Source organism: Lissotriton vulgaris, chromosome 5 (genome assembly GCF_964263255.1).
Source record: "Lissotriton vulgaris chromosome 5, aLisVul1.2, whole genome shotgun sequence".
NCBI lineage: Eukaryota > Metazoa > Chordata > Amphibia > Caudata > Salamandridae > Lissotriton > Lissotriton vulgaris.
This window is the reverse complement of record NC_141693.1, coordinates 2,016,409,328-2,016,430,931: the sequence shown is the minus strand read 5'-3', so window position 1 is coordinate 2,016,430,931 and position 21,604 is coordinate 2,016,409,328.

The window sequence follows — 21,604 nt, the reverse complement described above, 5'->3', positions numbered from 1 at the left end:
CCCCCTTCCTAAGGAACTGCATGAAGGAATAGTCATCTCCCCACTGGGAGTGGTTCCCAAGAAGGAAAAGGGCCAATTTAGGCTAATACACCACTTGTCATACCCCGAGGGGGGATCCGTAAACGATGGCATTAACCCGGAAGCGTGCTCGGTGGGTTACGCGTCAGTGGATGACGCGATCGCACTAGTCAAAGCGTCAGGAAAGGGAGCCCTCATGGCCAAGGCGGACATTGAATCTGCCTTTCGCTTATTGCCGGTTCATCCGACCAGCTTCTACCTGCTGGGTTTCCAATGGGAAGGGGACACGTACGTCGACAAGGCCATGCCCATGGGATGTGCCATATCCTGTGCCTATTTTGAGCAATTCGCTACCTTTCTGGAATGGGCCCTCCACGACAGGCACCAAAGGGGCGGGAAGCTGCACTACCTCGATGATTTCCTGTTCACAGGACCGTCGGGATCCACGACGTGCGCCAGTACGCTGGCAGCGTTCGAGGCCCTGACCGAAACACTCGGGGTCCCCCTAGCGAAAGAGAAGACGACAGGCCCGACGACAAGACTAACGTTCTTGGGCATTGAACTTGACTCCACGGCGGGGACCGCCAGGCTCCCCCCAGATAAAGTGCGGGAATTCAGGGAGGAAATAGCCAAATTACGGGGCCGGCGCAAGGCCACCCTCAGGGATATCCAGGGGGTGATAGGCAGACTGAACTTTGCGGCGAGGGTCATCCCGCCCGCCAGGGTCTTTTCCAGGCGCCTGACCGCGCTAACAGCTGGCGTTACCCACAAACACCACCACATCCGGCTGAGCACGGGTGTGAGGCAGGATCTACAGGTATGGGACGACTTCCTGCAGGATTTCAATGGTGTTCTGATCTGGAAAAGGGGTTGGGTGACAGCGGACCAGCTATCCCTCTACACAGATGCGGCTGGGAGCCTGGGCTTTGGGGCAGTCCTGGGGAACAGAGGGTGTGCCAGCCAGTGGCCGAACAGGTGGCATGCGCAGGGGCTCACCAAAAACATCACGTTCCTCGAACTATTCCCAATAATAGTGGCTCTGACCGTGTGGAAGGAGGAGATAAGGAACCTGAAACTCACCTTATGGTCGGATAACAAGGGGGTACTGCAGGCCATTAACAGAGGCGCAGCAAGATGCCCGGACATGTTGAGGCTAATGCGAGAGTTGGTTAAATTGCAGCTCGAGGGGAACCTGGAGCTGAAGGCTCGACACGTGCCAGGGGCAGAGAACACGGTCGCAGATGCGCTATCCCGGTCCCAGATGATGCGGTTCAAACAACTGCTACCCGGGGCGGACGAAGAGATGACCCCCTTTCCACCATACCTGTGGGACCTGGGGGGGTTGACCTGTCCAGGTTAATAGGGCATTCGCTCACCTCTGAGGCACACAGGAGATACAAAAAATACGCGGCCACAGTAATGAGAATCGGGGGCATAGAGTCGCTGGAGGACAAGGCAAAGGCGCGCACAGCGGTGGAGAAATTCGTGCAATGGGCATTCGACGCCAAGAAAACAAGGTCTTGGGCCCAGGCGCACCTGGCCGCCTTTGCTTACTTTGCCAGGCTCTACACAGGCGAGGACCCCACGGCATCTGCCTACCTAAAAGCAGCCTTTAAAGGCTGGCGAAAAATCGAGGGGACCAAGAAGGATGGCAGGCGCCCCATTGACTTCGACAAGCTGGGTCAGTTACTGAGCGCCCTAACCAGCATCATTGCAGACAAATATGAGCGGCTACTCTTCGGGGCTGCGTTCACCACAGCTTTCTTTGGGGCATTTCGGGTAAGCGAGATAGTGGCTCCCAACAAGTCAGGCCCGGCACAGCGTTGCTTGCAGGCGAGGGACATCAAGCCGATGGTAAGAGCTGTGGAGCTCACGCTTAGGCAATCCAAAACGGATAGGGCGCGAAAGGGGACGACGATACGCCTACATTGTATTCCAGAGGTGGGGCTATGCGCAGTGTGCTGGCTGTTTCAATACATGGCGGCCCGCCCGGCGGGGGAGGGCCCCCTCTTCGTACATCAGGATGGAATGAACTTGAGCAGGTTCCAGTTCACAGCCGTAATGCGCCAGGGCCTCAGTAAGGCTGGGTTCCAGGCAACATCATTTGCCCCACACTCCTTCAGGATCGGGGCGGCGACCTCGGCATCGCAGTATGGCATGCCAGAGGACAGGATGCGGGCCGTGGGCAGATGGCGTTCCAGGGCCTACAAGTCGTACATACGCCCGCATCTCATATAAAAAAAAAAAAAAAAAAAAAAAGGGGGGGAGGGGAGCAGCCGCCTTGGGATGCCGCACGGCAGGGTTTCTTGCCCTCCCTCGTCCACACCCGGTGCGCAGAAAGCCACCTTAATAGAGCATTTTCTCTCGACAGGGGGACGCCCACAGCTTGTCTGGGTCGTGGGACATTCATTCGTATCCAGAATGGAGTCCTGGTGGCGGCGAGTGGGCCACAATGAAAGCAGACCCAAGGCGACATACATCCGCTGGATCGGACGGCCCGGCATGAGATGGGAGCAGTTACTACCGACCCTGGACGGCCTTATGGCAGACTCAGCGTGGCTGCCAGATGTGCTGATCATACATCTCGGAGGGAACGACCTAACACGGTTGGGCCGCAAGGCGGTGGGCCAAGCCATCCAGAAGGACCTCACCAAAGCGGCGGCATGGCTGGGGACCACGGCCGTGGTCTGGTCGGAGATGATCAGCAGGAGGCACTGGAGGGGTGCAGACTCCAACAAAGCGGTGGATAACGCAAGGCGCAAGTTGAACATCGCCATGCACAAGTTTTGCTCAACCAATGGCCTGGAATCGATCCGGCACGGTCTCATCCGCCCAGGCCGCCCAGAGCTCTACGGATGGGGTGCATCTGTCCGACAAAGGAATGGAGGTGTTCTGGAGCAACTTGTGGGGCGCAATGACGCTCGCTGGTTGTCTTTAAAAAAAAAAAAAAAAAAGGGGGGAATGTAGGTAGCCACGAACCAAGGGGCAAAGGGGGGAGCCGCAGAAAGACGTGAGCCTCCCTGCGGCGTGGCGGAAATCCTACAATCGTTGGCTAACCAAACACACCGGTGGGCGGTGTGTAGGAGGAGGGCCACTCACTTTTCAATGCCGCACGGCAGGGTGACGTGGCCGCACAAAGGAGGGGAGGAACAGATGGAGACGGCACTCGCGGCCCAGACCCGGCCGGACGGCAGGGCGCAAATGGTAGCGAGCTGGGGACCTAACTCCAGGCAGAGAAGCTCCCCACCATGACACCCAAAAGGGGTGTGGCCAACCAACTACTGGAACACCAATAAACTGACTAAGAACTGGTTGTACACAAGTGCCATTTACGAACTGATGGGTGCACTAGAGACAGACACCTGTACCGGAGGCAGGTGTCATAAACTGTAAAGTGATGTGCATGATTGATGGCTAGAGTTCGCAAATGAAGATTGTACAACCAGTATGTTATTAATATTGTTATTAATAATCATTATTGATATTAATAAATCTGCGGCCAACAATGACCACCACTAAGAACTGAGATTGTTGGCTGACATTATTTGCTAGTAATGACGGAGAATGTATGCAGAATGCCGACCGGCAAGTAAGTATGTATGGGTGACCCACTGAGTGGGCACATGCGAGGGTTATTGCAGAGGCCGCCGCACCCGCCCGCAGGGTGGGGGAGGCTCAAGGGCCGGCGCCATAACCCACGCGGTGCCAACAGGGGGATGGGAACTGGTTCTGGGCGCCCCGAAGCGGCCAGGACCAGCGGAAACGGGGTGCGCACCAGCCACCCCGACAGGAAGTGACCTTGTGACCTGGGCGCCCACGGGGGGCGACCAATGGTCAACCTTGCTACCTTTGAACCCCCCAATCAAAGGGGGTTCACCTGAGACCCTTGGGGGGCTCAAGAGGATTTAAGCACCGCCGCTCCCCAGCAGAAGCACAACGTCTTCGAAGGAGCTGGGAGAGCGGCGCGACAACGACATCGTTTGAAGCCCACCCACCCACACCTGAAAAACAGCAGAGTCGCAGTGCTGGACAGTGGGGAAGGCGTTTAGCGGAAATCCTACAATCGTTGGCTAACCAAACACACCGGTGGGCGGTGTGTAGGAGGAGGGCCACTCACTTTTCAATGCCGCACGGCAGGGTGACGTGGCCGCACAAAGGAGGGGAGGAACAGATGGAGACGGCACTCACGGCCCAGACCCGGCCGGACGGCAGGGCGCAAATGGTAGCGAGCTGGGGACCTAACTCCAGGCAGAGAAGCTCCCCTCCATGACACCCAAAAGGGGTGTGGCCAACCAACTACTGGAACACCAATAAACTGACTAAGAACTGGTTGTACACAAGTGCCATTTACGAACTGATGGGTGCACTAGAGACAGACACCTGTACCGGAGGCAGGTGTCATAAACTGTAAAGTGATGTGCATGATTGATGGCTAGAGTTCGCAAATGAAGATTGTACAACCAGTATGTTATTAATATTGTTATTAATAATCATTATTGATATTAATAAATCTGCGGCCAACAATGACCACCACTAAGAACTGAGATTGTTGGCTGACATTATTTGCTAGTAATGACGGAGAATGTATGCAGAATGCCGACCGGCAAGTAAGTATGTATGGGTGACCCACTGAGTGGGCACATGCGAGGGTTATTGCACACACAGGCACACACTAAAACGCATACACACGCTCCCTCTGTAGGTTTGGAAAGAGAATGAAAACAATGTTGGTAATTTCCCAAATTCATGTGTTATCTCAATTAGTGCCCCTACCAATCCGCATGGGTCTCCCGCCCACTGCTCCTCAAGCCCCTCTCGTGCCCCCTGCTTTTCGTATAATGTATTTGAACATAATAGGGTACATTTACTAAGAGTTTACGACATATTTCATTAATAAAAGTCACGCAAATCAACGCAAAATCTTTTTTCACAATTTATTTTCCAGCACAAAAAGTGTTTTGTGCTGGAAACTCAATTGGAAGCAAGGCCGAGCAGCGCATAGAGTCGCTTTGCATTACTTAGCGCCAAGTGGGTATTCTAAGGGTGGTGCCCGGGCATTCCCAAGGTACCACCCATGGTTTTTGAAGCAAAACCCTATTTACAACAACAACAAAAATAGACTTGAGTTTTGCGCAAAAAAAACCCCACCCATTTCATATAGGCGCTATCACAGAAAAATGCTTTCATTTCTCCTTACTTTTTGTGCGGAACTGTACAGCACAAATATAAAGTGGGAACAGTTTTAAAGTTAGTCTAAGCAAGCATTGCATTTTGTACTGAAAGGGTGACCTTCCAGTTCAAAACTATATTCTACTCTCACACAGATACCCTGGCAGTATGTTGCAAATGTTGGTATTTCATTGCAAATGATGCATATGGCACGGCAGCACTAGGGAGAGGGGAGAAGAATGGCGTATCTCTGTAGGTATAGCGCTCTCCTGCTCTCTCATTCTCATGCAGTGCAGTATTTTTGGCTGCGGTGCTGTGTGAGAATATGGTAAATAGACCCCTTTGTGCCAGTGTGCGCCAAAGGCAAGCCCGTCTGCACCCGACGTCAACCAGCACCAGGACCCCTGGTCCTCCGGCCCTCCAGCGCTACAGCTCCTTGGCTCTCCATGAGCTCAACGCCAGCAAGAACTAAAAATAGCAAACTCTCCTAATCTCTCGACACCCACAGACCCTTCACCTGCCATCCCTGCTGTCACTCATTCACCTTCACCGTGACCCAGGACCCTACACCTCCCTCCTGCAATAACTCCATCCTACCCCAAACCCTGAAATGCATCCTCCGCAACGTCCGCTCCCTCCACAGACATGCCACAGAAATCTGAGACCTCCTCGACAGCACCGCCTCGGACATCACCTTCCTAACCAAACCCTGGATGAATGCCTCTTTCGGACCAGACATCGCGATCGCCATCCCCGAAGGATACATGTTCACTCGGAAGGATCACCCCAACCGCCCTGAAGGAGGTATCACCATTGCAGACAAGGACAATCTCCGGCTGAGACCTATTCCTATGGCTCTACAACAGTGGTACGCAGTTCCTCATGTCTAAAGCAGGTAGGTGTGTGTGATCAGGGGCTCCACATAGCGGTGTAGAGTCAACAAAGTCAGGAGAAGAGTCCTCTCCTTTCGGAAAAAGACCCTCACACACCCAGCCAGCTAGGTGTCTTGCTTCATCATCGGGTCTGCTCCTTATCGGGTCGGCGCTGCAATACCCAATCAGCACCAGTGATGGGACCTTCTTGGCGGAGATCTTTATTCCTTATGCCGTTGGGTGAAGTGCGTGTGAGGGCCCTAGGTCAGTGTAGGTGAGAGTGATGTGCAGGGATGTGGATTAAAATAGGGAAGGTGGTCCACTCACAATAATTTTAATGAAAGGTGGCCCCCACCCCAATTAAAAGTAGAAGGGCACGGATGTCCACTCTAAGGATGGGAAGTTATGCGCCTGTGAAATGTTAATTAGAGTACTTTAAGCGCTACTTTGATTATAATACTGCATATTCTGCACTATTTTTGGCATGCCTGTTTTTAGCACATTCCAAAGAATGTGTTGCTTTTGCAGTGGTACCAGTTTGAAACTCAACGAAGTACAACCGGACCCCCCAGAGGGGACGCCTAATAGGGACATGTATATTAAGTATGGTATTTCTTTCATAATGCACGTTATGGAATAAATACACTTGTAAAGATCCTGAGTTGCGTTGGCCTATGCATGGGTCATTTGATTTGCGAAAGATTCAGTATGTGGAGCAACGAATGTTTAAGCGAAAGGCAAGATATGTTTGACTGTGTGCGAATGTGGGAGAAAGGAGTGCGTGAGCGAATGAAGCGTGAGCAAGCCTTGAGTGAAAAAGAACAACGTAAAACCATTCATGCAAAAGCATTGGAAATGAAAAATAGGGAAGTGAAAGAATTTAAAGAGAGGGAAGATAGGGAGCGTCATTTACAGGTAAATGGCCAATACTCTGTTCGTAGACCTCTTTATCCTATTCTTAATAAACCCAAAGATGATTCTCCCTTATTAGATCGTTGTCTACCACCGTATACTCTTCCTTCTGCTCCTCATGAGTCAGATGAGGACTCTTCTACTGATCAGGACAAAGCTAGAAAAACTTGCTCAATGTTATCTGCTGAATGTGCGTCTCAGATTAGATCTGCTGCGCATAAAGCCGTTCGTAGTACTGCCACTGCTTCTGAACTTTTAGATAGTATAAAAGATTGGCAGGAAAGGGAGCAAATATATTTTACCGATACATCTGCCGCAGAGGTTATCTAACGGTTTAGAAAATATTCGGTAGAAATGGAGCCCGATGATGTAGCAGCTGATTGTAAAAAACTACGTGAAGGTCTTTTTGTCTTCTCCCAGGTGGCGGACACCATCAGACGCTTGGTTAAACTGCGTGTTGAAGCAGCCTGTTTGCGAGAGGAGAAAAAGGCAGCAGATGCAGCTGCACAAACACCCCAAATCAGCATGGCACGAACTTCTACTCCTGAAACAGATAAGAATTAATGTGAAATCCATGCGGGAAGCCGCGCCTTTATATGCTCCTCTTAAAGGAACGGGTACAAGTGATGATAAGACTTCTATTGATGCAAAAGGTTATTTTATTTATAGTTGGGTTTACACTCCTTGGAATAGAGCAGATGTTATGGCCCTTAAAAATGCATTGCCTGATCCGCGAAATAATCCAGCAGCCTTTTATGAGGAAGTTGAGGGTGCCATTAGCTCTTGTACTATGACTTTGCCTGATATTGATTTGTTTTTTGGACTAATATTACCGCCTGATATGTGGAGAACTGTGAGTAAAATTGATGATCGTGCGACATTTGGAGCCTTTTGGAAAGATTTAGAGCAATCAGATGAAGATAGAGAACCTGCACAGAAACCGTGTCAGTTAATTTTAGATCTCGCCCCAGCTATATTAGTTAAGTTAAAGACGATCATTCCCCCTAAAAAGATAGATTGGACAGTGCTAGCGTCCTGCAAGCAAAAGGTAGATGAATCAGTTTCTGACTTCTTCACACGCTTTGAAGAAGCATTCCACGATTTTAGTGGCCAGTCATTGACAGATTACACGGGTAGGCATCTGTTTGTCGATAAATATGTTGCAAACCTTTTGCCAGGAATAGCTAATCTCCTAAAGGCGAGTGAAAGTTCATGGACAACCTCTTCTCCGGTTTCTCTCCTAACCATGGCTCAGTATTATGAGCGACAAGAATTAGAAGCTAAAAGTAATGAAGATAAAAAGTATAAAGAGTTGAAAACGAAGGTTATGTTGGCTCAGGCTTATGGTCCGCCTTCTAGAGGTAATGATAGCGGGGTACGTGGATCTTATGGTTTGTCCTTTCCTTCCTATACTCGTTCGAATTTGTCTGTTGACCAGTGTGCTTACTGCAAGAAATTTGGACATTGGATTTCTGACTGTCCAGTGCGGCGTGTCCAGCAGTGTCCACGTGGTCGGGGACAAATGAGAAATCGCTCAGGATATTCAGAGCCTAGAGGAAGCACGAATGATCGCGCTAGATTTGATGCTAATACACGTGGGCAGGATGGGTTTAACACTTTTGATAGAAGGAACCAATATCAAATGTCCGACTATGTGCCGTCTAATTTTCAAGATTCTGCTTATGCATAGGATTGCCTAGGATGGGGTAAGGAATCAGTTGAAGTTCCAGTAGATCAGATGGGTCCCTATGTTACAGCACATGTTTTGGGTTCTACTGTTCAGTTTCTGGTTGATACAGGAGCTACTCGTAGCACCTTATCTAATCAATTGGTTCCAAGGGCTCCCCTGTCTGGCTCAACCATTACATCAATAGGTTTCGATGGAATACCTTCCCTTAGTCCACTGTCGCAACCACTTGCATTTCATGTTGATAAGTTTATTGCTCCATGTCCGTTTTTGCTCTCTCTCCAAACACACCACAGAATATTGTGGGTCTTGATATGCTCAAATATTTCAGGGCTACAATACGATGTTCTCCGGAAGGAGTACGGGTTATTTTGAATTACAACTACCCTGTGATTGAGAGTTCCTGTATTATTACAGAGGACATTGCATTAGCTTCACTCACTAGAACTTTGTGGCTGCTTCAGACAGTGATGTAGGGCAAATGGTTATTCCGCCAGTGCATATTAATGTCAAGGAGGGGCTTCTTTGCCAAGACTGCCTCAGTTTAAAATTTCAAAGAAGGAGAAGCACTTACACACATTGTTCATGATTTGATTAAAGTGGGTGTTGTGGAAAAAGTTCCTTACAATGTTTGCAATAGTCCGATTCTTCCCATTTTGAAAAAAGATACTGACATCAGGATTTATAGATTCCTCATTGATTTAAGAGAAGTCAACAAAATTGTAGTACCACAATACCCCGTGGTTTCTGACATAACAACACTACTTAGTTTGGTTCCTCCGACAGCGACTACATTTAGTGTGATTGACTTAAAGAGCGATTTCTTTTCGATCCCTATTCATCCTGATAGCCGATATTTGTTCGGTTTCACTTTGAATAATAGATCGTATAGATTTTGTAGAGTTCGTCAAGGCTATACTGAGAGTCCTAGTATTTACAGTCAAGCATTAAAAAGACAACTTGATTCTTTCGTTTTGTCTGAAGGTGTGGCTCTCATACAATATGTCGATGATATCTTGTTGGCAGCTGATACCCCTGAACAGTGTGAAAAATGTACTTTGTCCTTGCTTTCTTTTCTTGCTCCACATCATCATAAGGTGTCACGAAAGAAATTGCAATATTGTAGACCGAAGGTAACCTACTTAGGTCAACTTCTGTCTAAGAAGGGCCAGTATCTCCCACACAGAAAGATGTCCGTGCATTCATTGGTTTGATTTCGTTTTGTAGGCAATGGATATTGGGCTTTTCACACATTGTTAAACCCCTGCTAGCGCTTTTGACTAAAAACACTCCGATCCCCCTTCCATGGACAGATGAATGTCAAAATGCTTTTCGTCAGTTAAGACAAGCTCTTTGCTCTGCACCAGTGTTAGGCACATCAGATTACACGAAGGTTTTTACACTCTATGTACACGAGAAAGATGGATGTGCATTGTCAGTTCTAGTATAGACACACGGTGATAAGCAGAGTCCCTGCGCATACTTTTCTGCAGTTCTTGATCCTGTTGCTCGTGCGTTGCCTGCGTGCTTCCGTTCAGTTACAGCGACAGCTGTGTCCATACGTCAGAGTGAAGGGATAGTTTTGTCACACAAACTGTTGGTGCTAGTACCCCATGCAGTAGATGCCCTTTTGAATCAAACTAAGACACAACACTTAACTAGTGCTCGCCTGACAGGATACGAATTGACACTGTTAGCACCGCATATTACCTTGAAGAGGGGCGCAACACTGAACCCAGCCACTTTGTTGCCATATCCTGCGACTCAGTCTCAGTCAAAGGAACCTCACATACAATCCTTACTGAGGAACAGACAAAAGGTCGCATAGATCTGCAAGATACGCCCGTTCCAGATGTAGATGGGAAACTGTGGGTTGATGGGTCCTGTCTGAAGTTACCAGATGGCACGACTTCAGCTGCTTATTCAATTACCATGCTTGAGACAGTAGTGGAAACAGCTTGCATACCTCAGAAGTCAGCTCAAGCAGCTGAACTAATAGCTTTGACCCGAGCTTGTGAACTTAGCACTGACTTGCGTGTGAACATCTACACGGATAGTCGCTATGCTTTTGGAGTGGTTCATGATTTTGGCCTACTCTGGAAGGAAAGTGGCTTTCCTACATCCCACGGGATGCAGATAATGCACGGAGAATTAGTGCATAATCTCTTGACTGCACTTACATACCCAAAGAAAGTTGCTATCATGAAGTGTAGCGCACACAAGAAAATCATTGACAAAATAGGACAAGGCAATGCCTTAGCAGATCGCGTAGCTCGTGAGGCTGCGATGCAGCGAAGCACTACATCTATGTACATAGTGAAATCACAAGCTGAGCATTGGCATGATGCTATAGAAGAAGAATTGGATATACTGAGATCTGCTTCTGTAGCAGAACTTGAGCAATGGTCTAAAGAAGGAACGTTAGACGATGAGGGTTGTTGGCGCAACAAACAAATGAATAAGTGGAAATTGCCTACAGCCTATTTACAACCTATGGTTCAAATGGCACATGGGCTGGCACAGGTTGGAGCTCTAGCAATAACCAAATTGCTTACGCAATTTTGGGAGCATCCTGAAATTGCCAGCACAGCTAAAAGAGTAGTACAGTCCTGTTTGATCTGTTGGCAGTATAATCCTGGAAAACGGACACGGACTCCTACAGAAGGGTTTGCTACACCAACCGCAACCTTTTGAAGTTTTGCAGATGGATTACATCCAACTCGAACGCTGCAATAATCTGAAATATGTCCTAGTGGTGGTATGTGCCTTCAGCAAATGGATAGAGGTATACCCTACAAAGGATAATACTGCACTCACCACAGCAAAGGTGCTTCTAAAGGAGTTTTTCCCTAGATATGGTGTTTGTAAACTTTTGTGGATTGACAACGGACCTCATTTTATTGGGCAAGTTGTTGAGCATGTCCTGAAAGGATTAGGGAACAAACAGAAATTCCATGCAGTCTTCCACCCACAATCAGCAGGATTAGTGGAGAGGTACAACGCTACTTTGAAACTAAAGTTGGCGAAAATACTGGCTTCCACGTCTTTGAAGTCGCCGGATGCACTCCCCTTGGAATTGTTGTCCATAAGATCAGTGCCACACTCATGATCTGGTCTTACCCCGTATGAAGTGGTCTTTGGGAGACCGATGAACATTTGGGGAGTTCCTAAGCCACTCCCCATACATGATGTTCCTTGTGTTCTGTTGAATGATTATTTGGCACAGTTAACCAACAGTTTGATCTCTATTCATCAACAGGTTCGAGAATCGCTTCCTGACAGATCTACAGGTGAGGACCACGAACTCCGTCCCGGCGACTACGTGATCGTCAAGGTCTTCGACAGATCGAACAGCTTGGATCCAAGGTGGCGAGGACCCGAGCAAGTGCTTCTGGCCACGAGGACAGCAGTTCGAGTGACGAACCGGAAGAACTGGGTCCACAGCACACACTGCAAACGTGTGTTGCCTGCCTGGGTGGAACCTGCTGTGCTGACCGACCATCAAGAGATTCTGGAGTCGGAGAAAGGTCAAGCTATCTCACCTAACGAATCTGCGGAAGCCTTCCCAGACCACACGATTCCTGGTGCATCGCGATACCACTTGAGACCGAGGAAAAAATCTGCTTTGCCGAAAAAGACTGGTAGAGCTACCGCCCTGGGTTAGTGAAACGGAGAGCCGATGTGGCAAGGGGAGAGGATCAGCCCTGCGTAGTGTAGTGACACCCGTCTTGGCCCGTGGTGAAGAAATCAGCGGTTGCCCAGGGATAAGAGCATCAACGATTGTTTTCAATGAGTTTGCAGAAAGATCAAATTATCACTGATGCTAAAATGATCAACAAGAGAATCATTTGTGCTGTAGGGTTTGTTGTTGCTATGGTGGCTATGGCAGCAATTACGTGGTACATTGAGAAGGTGTCTTCTCGATGTACAACAGCTTTTTGTTGCCACTATGCCAGTACCAGTGGAACACCACTACTTCACTCTTCCCTACCATGAGCAGAAGCATCGACAATCCTACCTAAACAATACCTTTATCCAGATGTTGCATCATTCGCATAATGCCACGAATACTACCAACTGTTGGGTGTGCGGGATGATACCTGCTCACCAGAAAAGGGAGGAACACCTTTCATTCCTCTTCCCTTCTCTCACAATGGTTCTTGTCAAGCTTGGTATGCGCTTTTGTTTGCATCTGGAAAGCCTTCGGTAGGTGGGATTATCTTTCAACTTAATAAAGGTGTTATCAAGATAAAGACGGCTATCCGCAAGCTAAAGGAACTAAATGGGAATGGGAAGAGAATCAACCTGACAATGTTTCGACACCATATGTCTTCACAAATATCAGAATAATATAGAACATTGGACCTTTTGTGATTTCTGTGACAAGAGCTAAAGCAGATTTGTGTATTTGTAGTGTTGGAAGAATTCCGGTGGGGAGGAGCAAATGTACTGTAATTCTGACCATTGAAGGTGCCAATAACAGCACTTTCACAGCCTCGCACAATACGTACTTTGTGTGTGGAAATAAAGGATATTATCAATTACCTGTTGGGTGGTCAGGGATCTGCTATGTATCTTTTCTGTTGCCCCCTGTGTTTCTGGCACCTGCATCGTATCACCGTGATTTTAAACTGTAGAATGATATTTCCAAAAGCAGAAATAAGAGGACAATAAGTATGGACGAAGTTAACCAAACTGACACTACCCTACAACAATATGTTGATTTTGACCTGGGCTTATTTTTAATTGTGGGTGCTGCATTGAACAGTAGAAAGATCAGGTGATTGACTCGTGTTGTGGAAGCTGTTACCAACCAGACAGCACTGGCACTTGGGAACATTACAGAGGAGCTACCAATTGTGAGGATTGTAGCACTCCGAAATCGAATGGTGCTAGATGTGATTCTGGCTGATTGAGGTGGTGCATGTCGCATCATCGGCAGCAGTTGTTGCATTTTCATTCCGGATCACTCACCTTTAGTATATAATGCAATCTCTAAACTGCACAAGATTGCTGCAGAGATTCACCCAGAGACTGGTACATGGACATTTTTCGAACTGGATATGGACACTCTTTATCAATTGGGGCTGGAAGCTACTGACTATCTTTTGTATACTATTGGTGATATTATTTACATTGCCGTCTATGTATACAATGTGCTCCCTTGCTTTGCTCTATCTGCATTACTGCGTGTACACCTGCCAAAAGAAATGTTGCAGAAATAAAAGCCCAACAAATGTTGAATTAAGAAATCACCAAAATAATGTTAATAGATGTACAGGATGCATATCTAGATTACCCCAGATAAACAAATGTCTTCCGCTAAGGCTGAAAGGGTTGTCTGTTGTAATTTAGTAGTGACGGGGTCAGCGTTACCAGAACGCCATCCTGTATTTAGAGATTATCTTGACCGTTTAGTGGAATCCATTTTGTATTTCTGTCAACCATTTTGTATGCCATGTGCTACCATGTGCTCGCCATGTGTTCTGTCCTACCTCTCTGTTAACTGCTCTTGAAATCTGCCCAGAGACGAGATATATTTAGCATCTTCCACCTTCGAACATGCTCAGTTGAGCTTGCAGCTGTTGTCAATATATATCTGTCAGGATGTGTTTACTAGAAACTTATATACCTTATATGTACCTAAAACCAGCATTTGTACTTGTACCGCCTTCTTTTGAGCCCCCGTGTAGGTATAAAAGGACCACGCTCCTTCCATTCAGTGTGCTACTTCATGCATTGCCGAACGGTGCTGTGTGAATGTAGTTCCTCCTCATGAGGTTTGATAAACTCTGTCTTTTCTATTCCAGTTTCTGTGCCAACTTCTTCCTATTAGTCTGAGGACTCTGTGCAGAGAAGGGAAAATCCCTTGCACTGGTAGGCCTTGCTGAGGCTCACCACCACAATGCCTTTTCGTGGTGGCATTGCCGCCACAGAAATGCATGCGGAGTCTGCTTGGGGGACCCCTTGCGGGCCCCCATGGACTCCGGGGGGTGGAGGTGCACATGGGGGGTACCTATGGTACCCCCCTGCATTTCAATAAACAATGTGGCAGTCACCGCGCGGTGCCTGTCACGTTGTGCATTGAAAAGCACAACATGCATTTTTAGCATTGCGGCAGGTGGTGTTCTCTGCACCGCCAGCCGCATGTTAAAAATTCGGGATGCGCCCGCCAGTGTGGTGGGCCCATCCTAATGGGATGTGCGGGACCGCCGCTAGCATTGCGGGAGGTCTCATTTCCCACTAGTATGGCGGGTGGACAAAGTCCACCCGTCATACTAATGTGCCCCTAACAGTGTTGCGAATGAATGACTGACAATTGAGAGACTACGAATACCATGATGCAAAGCGTGAAATGAATCTAAAGGGCGCAGACCTGCCCAACCCCAAAAGCGTCTGATCTGCCATTGTATTGCATCAATTTCATTTCCTATGTTCTCATTAGGACATCCTTCGCATCATTACATTTACATATTGCACCCAGAAGCGAGCCAGTTTATACAGTGCCCTGTGAAAAGAGAATGTTGCACTCAATGCTAACAAAGCGCAGCGAGTTGCAGGTGAAATAAATTAATTTTCATGCAAACTCACCCCCAGACTCAGGTACTGCTGGCGCTATTACCGGACTGGGGGTCTGAGCTCCTCTTAATGTTTTTGGGTGCTATGTGTGTGTTTTCAAACACATAAGGGCAGCATTGTAAAGAACAGGAGTGACAAAGAGTGTCTGAACTGTTTTGTATGTTGAAAAATTGTGATGTAGCGCTTTTATGCTGCTTGTCTGCCGTTTTAAAGCACTTTGAGACACTGTAAGCATGCAGGCACGGTAAGACCGGGCTCAGAGAACACAGTGCTAGTGTACTATGTATGCAGGGGCACGGGCTGAGAGGTAATGTTGTCGTCTAGACCCCCCCCACTCAGCAGCATATATTCTGGTTGTCTATCTGTCCACCACAGCTGTCAACGTGTATTTTAAAAAATGCTTGTTTAAGCAGCTCCTGCAGCCACCCACACTAATTCCGTAACATCTGTGCTATAATCCAGTGGACAACGAAACAAGACCTCTCCACAGTAGACTACGTCCTGCAAGGAATGTACTTCTGTGTTTGGGGCGTGTGGGACAATGCACCAGTGAGATAAACGGTGTCACCTACTCCTCGGACTGTGGTGGTGCCTGCGAGTGATGAGCGATGACCAAAAAACGTAAACAGCGCTCCCACATGGTGGAGCAATCAGCGAGCTTCAAGTACACTCAACGGAACACTGGAGCTTCCGACGCCGAGTGCCTGGTGAGGAGCTGCGCTCCAGAAACAGCCGTCGAAGGGAGGTGCATATCGCAGGTGAGGGGATTGTGTCGTGTCTCAGTGGGATTCTCCTGCATGCTGCCAGGCCTTGAGCGAGGCCTGAGAGTGAAGAGATGCTGCCGTTCCTTCCCACACTGAGCCCGCAAGTCCGCACTGACCTGTCAAATGCATGCTGAGGAACGCAGCCGTGGGCAAGTGCAGCGCTCCCTCCACTGGTGAGGCCTAATTGACTGACACTGCATGGCAGTTGTATGTGGAGAGTGCCACTGCACTGAGATGTGATGCCGTCATTTGTAATGACCCCAGGAGATAAAAAATAAGACTAAGCTGGAGAAGCAATGAGGGGAAGTTCACTAAGAAGCAAACAGAAGGTGAAGCCAAAATCCAGTTCATCCTTTTCTCTATGGAGATCGTGGAAAATATTCGCTGACACGTCAGTGTTCTAAACGTTCTGGCAAGATAGGATGAACATGACAAGCGAGGGCGAGGGAGGGAATCGAAACCGAAACTAGTGGTAAGCGCACCACAGAGGACCGGCGGAGAGGGAGCCTGTCGTCTGTGTCGCACTGATGTGCGTGCTAGACACCGTCAGGAATGGGAGGAGCAAAGGTGAGACATGCGCCCGCCTTTGCCCAATTGCGTGCTGGCTTTTTTTTTAAATAAGCACGCAAAAGCCAATGGCAGCCGCGGAAAGCAAAATCACACGCACAAGCGTGTGGTCAGCTTTCTGAAGCCCGTACATGAGGTCTGACGCTGCGCGTGCAGTGCTGCGCAATGCAACGCTAGCTGCGAGACCTAAAAATTAAGCACTGCCTAAGATTAATCCTAAACATGAAAATGAGACAGGTGAATCTATCGACATCGTATGCACGAGTCTACAAACACTCGACAGCACTCCACAGAGGCTGAACTGAACAAAGGGCTGTAGGTACTAATAATCCAGGGCTGCAGATCAGCAGTATTGCCTTGACTCATCCTCAAAAGCCTGGCATCTCACTGCACGAAATACGCACATTGACAAGATCCCACAAACTACCAAACACAAGGGTGGAGAAGATGCAATCTGCACTGGCCAAAGTAAAGAGGAACTCCGTGCAATAAAGATAAAGATCATGGACGCCATTAGCAGTTGACATTCCCCTCAGAATGGCGATAAGCCCCCAAAGAAAGCAGCAATGACAAGAAGAGCTGCATACATTGTGGCCTGTCAAGAGAGTGCCCGGCCCATGGGTAAAGGTGCTCAAGATGTGACCTCATCAACCACGTCTCCAGAGTATGCCACGGAGGAAGACTCAAAGGACCTGCTGCACCAAGAGAGTGATCCTCTGGATGAGACCTAGTCATGGTCACCAGTGCATGCCACGGCGGAAGACTCCAAGGACCTGCTGGACCGTGGAGTGCCCCTGCATGAGACCTAGTCATGGTCACCAGAGCATGCCACGGCGGAAGACTCCAAGGACCTGCTGGACCAAGGAGTGCCCCTGGATGAGACCGAGTCATGGTCACCGGAGCATGCCATGGCAGAAGATTCCAAGGACCTGCTGGACCATGGAGTGCCCCTGATGAGACCTAGTCATGGTCACCAGAGCATCCTACTGCGGAAGACTCCAAGGACCTGCTGGACCATGGAGTGCCCCTGGATGAGACGTAGTCATGGTCACCGGAGCATACCATGGCAGAAGACTCTAAGGACCTGCTGGACCGTGGAGTGCCCCTGGAAAAGACCTAGTCATGGTCACCAGAGCATGCAACGGCAGAAGATTCTAAGGACCTGCTGGACCATGGAGTGCCCCTGGATGAGACCCAGTTATGGTCTCCAGAGCATCCTACTGCGGAAGACTCCAAGGACCTGCTGGACCGTGGAGTGCCCCTGGATGAGAGGTAGTCATGGTCACCGGAGCATGCCACGGCAGAAGACTCTAAGGACCTGCTGGACCGAGGGGTGCCCCTGGAAAAGACCTAGTCATGGTCACCAGAGCATGCAACGGCAGAAGATTCTAAGGACCTGCTGGACCATGGAGTGCCCCTGGATGAGACCCAGTTATGGTCTCCAGAGCATCCTACTGCGGAAGACTCCAAGGACCTGCTGGACCGTGGAGTGCCCCTGGATGAGAGGTAGTCATGGTCACCGGAGCATGCCACGGCAGAAGACTCTAAGGACCTGCTGGACCGAGGGGTGCCCCGGGATGAGACGTAGTCATGGTCACCAGAGCATGCCCAGTGGAAGACTCCAAGGACCTGCTGGACCATGGAGTGCCCCTGGATGAGACTGAGTCATGGTCACCAGAGCATCCCACGGCGGAAGACTCTAAGGACCTGCTGGACCATGGAGTGCCCCTGGATGAGACCTAGTCATGGTTACCGGACAATGCCACGGCTGAAGACTCCAAGGACCTGCTGGACCGAGGGGTGCCCCGGGATGAGACGTAGTCATGGTCACCAGAGCATGCCCAGTGGAAGACTCCAAGGACCTGCTGGACCATGGAGTGCCCCTGGATGAGACCGAGTCATGGTCACCAGAGCATCCCACGGCGGAAGACTCTAAGGACCTGCTGGACCGTGGAGTGCCCCTGAATGAGACCTAATCATGGTCACCAGAGCACGCCACGGCAGAAGACTCTAAGGACCTGCTGGACCGAGGGGTGCCCCGGGATGAGACGTAGTCATGGTCACCGGAGCATGCCCAGTGGAAGACTCCAAGGACCTGCTGGACCATGGAGTGCCCCTGGATGAGACCTAGTCATGGTTACCGGACAATGCCACGGCTGAAGACTCCAAGAACCTGCTGGACCATGGAGTGCCCCTGGATGAGACCTAGTCATGGTTACCGGACAAGAGACGTACACATAAATGAAGGGACAAGGGCTTTTAAGATCTACGTCCAGCATACATGCCCGTAAATGTGTAAGTCAAACAATTGGGTATGCAGTTCCTAAGAAAGTGGGGGAGGTCAGAAGAAAACGGAATGCCAGGTAAGAGAAGGAACAGGGGGAGAGCTCCAATAAGGAGCAAGGGCCCTCGCACACCCCGAGAGGTGTCATACTTCATCACGTGGCAGCTCCTCATTGGGCCGGCGCTGCAATGCCCAACGTGCCCGCAGGAGGGCTATTTGCCGGAGATCTTCAATGTTGTAAGCTGGGAGGCCCTATGTGATGAGGTGGAGGGGCAGGTATGTATAGAGTAGAGTGGGTGCAGTGAGTGTGTTAAAAATAGCTATGAGTGCCCTTAAGAACCTTTAATGGCTGGACACTGATGCTATAGCTAAAAACAGACTATGAGAGTTGTGGCTGGCTAGGAGAATTAAACCTGCTGCAGGTATGTATGCGGTGATAGGTGAAGGTGATGGAGCAAGGATTCGCACGTAAAGCGACTTGCTCTTACTCAAGAACCTCGCCTAACTTGTAATAATATTAATTCAACCTATCCGTCGTTTATTTCGCCTTTTTCCCCAACACGCGGGTGTCCCTAGGAGGCTTGCCTATGTGTTTTTCCGTAATAACAAAGCTTGCACTACTGAAATGGCCGCTTCGCAGAAATCCAGTCTGCGCATGCGTCGGTCATACCCACGTGATATGACGCACTCGCATTTTGGAGGGATTTTGTTGCTCATGCGCATTGTCACTGAAAATGGCCGCTTGTATTTAACCATGCTCTCTGCCCGCTCCTGCTGCTTTTTGCATATCTGTCTTTTCCGCACTAACCTTAATGCTATAGATATTATAAAGTAAGGGGTGCAGAGAAGCATTACCTGGTATACAGTGTATTCATTTTGTCTGTATTTCTAATTTGTTTTCGCTTACTTTTCATGTATTACGCATCCATGGGCCGGGGTCGGGAGATTGAATCCATTTTGAAGCCCGTGAACTCCCCGCACACGTGATGAGGGAAAAACCCAACTGCGCAGAAGCAAAACTCAGCCAGCTGGCTCCTGAAGCAAGATGCGCCTGGGAACCTACCTAGGTCATGGGCGAAGATGCTGCTATCTACCTAAATTGTGTTACATTGTTTCTATATGCTGTACACTCTCATTGTTTTCCATATTCCTATGCCTGGGAACGTGAACGCAAAGGGCGGGTATGAAAAATTAAATATTCATTGTGGGAACACAGAATTATAGGTGGTAACCATGACATAACCACCTCTCCTGACCAATCATAAGGTGGGAACTTGTCACTTGCAACATTTGTGGGTGGTCTAGGGGTCCCAAAAGAGTATAACTAGTCTAGTTTAGCTTAGAGGAATTGTCCGACTTGTCCGAGTAGCAGACCTGTCACTGACCCTACGAACTCTATAGGTGATTGATACAGAGCGCTGCGGAGCACTCTGTCCACACTTTCCACAAACTCCAAGGGGTGGAAATAGACCTAAGTGCTGGCGAAGCACTTTGCTGGGAAATTCGAAAACCCAATCGGGGTTACTGGCGGATTCCGTGCAGAAGAGGGGGTAACGCAGGCGTTGCATCCGAGGCTGCAGGTGTTGGTCGTGCCCTTTGGTGAGCTCAGTCCTGACCCAAATCCTGAGGGGTATCCTGTCCTGACTGTCCGTAAGCTGTACCTTCTCACCTCCTGGTATTCCTGATTCCTTGAGGGTCCTTGTCCCCGAACTTGTCCCAACTGACCCGTGGCCAGGGTTAGTCTTCATTCCCGTCCTAGGTAAATATTATATGTGGGTGTCCGTCTGTTTATACTCTTACCTTTCCTTTTTCTTAATAAAGCACTCTTGCCTGTGATATTTGCCCTATCACCTTTAAGTGATTATATGCTGCTGTTTTATTAGTGATATTCCACTTCTCTCCCTACCAGTAGGATATTATTAAATTGTCATATTATGTTAGTATGTTCCCTTTTCCCTTTCCTTTAGTATGTTTGCAGTGAACTTAGTAAGAATAGCATAAAGTTTAGAATAAGAAATAAGTGCACATGTTAGTTCTTTCTCGCGTCCCTTGCCTTAGTTTAAGCCTGTGCTGAATAGCATGTTCCTTAATACTCATCCTCTATAGTGTTCCCTAATACTCCAATGGTACTTGCCCTAATCCATAGTTACATTGTGGCTTTAATCCTAATTGTTGATGTACTGATTTGTATCTGCCTCATTAACCTGGCATATTCATTATAAAAATTCTTTACATAAACTTTGAAAACCCATCAGGTGTCCGTGGTCATTTTACATTATAAAGTGTGGATAAATGTACTAGGTGTGTAAAGATTCTACTCCTTTTAGGAATCTTGTTACCTGTCCACTGCTAGCTCCTGATCTATCAGGAGTAATGTGCCTGTGGTAAGTCAGGTACATGAATAGTAAGTGGTGTAAGAGTCACCCCCCGAATTACTCATAGTAGCGTGGAAAGGTTTCACCCGGTTCATGCAAAACCCGTCATCATATGCACGCCAGGGCCCAGTGCGTGGAAATTTGGTAAATTAGTGACCCGGGTGACCTGTGCGCTCTATCAGTAATTTTCTGGTAGCAGAGTTATGGTTAGGACTAGTTAAGATAGGTAGACAAGATAGTTAAATAAATAAACCGTGAAAATAAAATGTGCTGCTAAAATTTTATATTGATTGCATTGCTTCAAATATTGCGCAAATGTTTTAAAAGATTTATATATATATGTAAATGATTTTGTATTGCTGCTATAAGTATTATAT